Source organism: Elephas maximus, chromosome 3 (genome assembly GCF_024166365.1).
Source record: "Elephas maximus indicus isolate mEleMax1 chromosome 3, mEleMax1 primary haplotype, whole genome shotgun sequence".
NCBI classification, from domain to species: Eukaryota; Metazoa; Chordata; class Mammalia; order Proboscidea; family Elephantidae; genus Elephas; species Elephas maximus.
Window position 1 is genome coordinate 3,590,505 of NC_064821.1, and position 2,263 is coordinate 3,592,767.

A 2,263-nucleotide genomic window follows, 5' to 3' on the forward strand; every position below is an offset into this window, starting at 1 on the left:
TGCCAACAAGGTATTTTTGCAAGATAGACGAAGAAAACACATGTAAGCATCTTGTGAAACTATCTGTAATCACTAACTATACTATTAATAACCAGTAATCAGAATGTGATTATTAGAATATTCATTGATTTTCCTGTAACTGCCCTCCCTATGGTTTGTTTTCTCTTTTTATCCTATAAGAATACTTGTATTAGGAAACTGCTCTCAGACTACCTGGTTACATTTTCAACGGGCTATGTAGTTCCCCAGTTGCAATTGTTTTAAATCCTTAATAAACCTGTTTTAACTTGAAATAGCATTCAAGTTTTTCTCTACAACACCCAGAACGTCAGGGAACTGTGTTCTGTGTTATGACAAGCAGGAGGGGGAGGGGGTTAAAATAGCCCAGCAGTTGTCTAATCCTGTGGTCACAGTTTTCCACGAAATTTACAACCTGCTCCTTTTATTACTTAAGTCTTTTGCCCTAGACTCCCCTAACTCCCCTAATCACTATCCTAAAAATTGTTTGTACATGCTGACTCCAAGATGGCTGTAGATTCAAAGAAACCATATTTTAAAACGGTGTTTTTCTTAACAAAGACCTCCAAACCTTGTGATCCTTAAACTGCAATTTTTGTAAATGTTAACCAGTCAGAAATTTCTGTCTCCGGTCATGAAAGTTTGTAGTATGAACTCTGTAAAATCCACCAATTTGGAACACTTTGTAATCTTGCACTGAAACCCTAGCTAGAGGCTCCTGGGAGGTGCCCCAAGGCTAAAGGCTCCTGAGACACACCCCAAGATAATTTGTTGTGCAAAGCCCAGTTAACTCCCTTTTCTTCGTGACTAACTGCTGATATGCTCTAGGCAACATTGTCTTAGTAACATTTTCCAGGCAGAAAGCGGCATCTGGAGAACCAGCTCCAACTGGCGGCCCATGCCTGCACAAAACACGACCTCTGAAACTCCCCCCTCCAGAAGGGAGCACAATTATCAGCCCACTGTTGTACCCGAGCCCATTCTGGAGGGAGAGGTCCAGCCACCAGTACATCTGGCCCAAGATGACTTGGAAACTGGACTCTCAACTTGGACAGGGGAGGGGAATTCCAAGAATGTGTGGGCTTAGGGGGACTGAGGTGTAAGACCGGAAGCAGTCATTCCATAAAAGATCCCCAAATCCCCAGCTCGAGGAGCTCAAAGTGTTCTGGTCACTAGACCCCGAGTTGCTCCTTATCTGCGCAGATAATAAACTTGCCACTTTCTCTTTTCCTTGCAAGTAGTGTGTCTTATTTCAATCCGCTAATAGGACAGGACAAGAGACCTTGGATTACAGCATTACACTGTTTCCTGGGCCTGGCTGTTTCAACTTCCCAAATAAACCTCTTTGCTTTTACTTTTGAACAGCGTGTAAGTTTTGTTCCGTGCACAGGCCTTTCTTGATAATGACATTTGAATAGAGATGGCTCCCAGATCCTTGATTCACATACTTTTCAAAAAGACAAGAGGAAAAATTTACGAATTCTCTGAATTCTGAAAGGAACAGGAAGGAGAAGGTCCTCTTTATTTTCAACAGCGAGAGTTAAAACCTATTATTTTCCATTTGTATTTGACCTTATAAATTTCCTTCGGGTGTAAACTGCACAGCTGATGAACACACCTCACTTGTGGTTGGTCTGAAAGAGTTCCAGCCCCTAGACCCAGGCTGCAGGGTTCAAACTTCGCTCAGGCGACAAGCACTGGGGAGTCCTCGGGTTTCCTGGTCTAAATCCCCGGACTGTGGGTGGGAGAGGGCGCCTGGGCCCCTCGGTGCCGTCCTTGGTCATACACCCACGTGGACGCAGGCTTCATCACACGTGGAGCCCTCACTGCTCAGTGCGTCACAAACAGGGAGCAGGAGCCCCATCTGACCCCCACCCTGGGGACACCAGGCCCGCCTGTCCCCGCCCCGCCTGGGCGCCCCTCCTGCTCTGGACGTGGGGTTGGTCTCCTGGAAACCGTGTCTGGAGTTCCCTGCGCACAACAACGTCTCCGCGTCCAGGAGGAGACGCAGGGCACCGAGGAGCAGCGTGGAGACGCCAGCGTCCGCCCAGGGCCGGAGCGCGTGCGTCCACTGCGGAGGTCCCGGGGGCGGGGCCTGGAGGAAGCCGCGCCCATGTGCTCAGCGCCTAGGCTCCCGTCTCTGTCACTCACCGTCCAGAGGTGGGGCTTCCTGCAGCATTGTCCATTCAGGAACGTCGGGGCGGGATCGAGCGCAGTGTCCAATCAGGAAGCGGGGGCGGGAGGA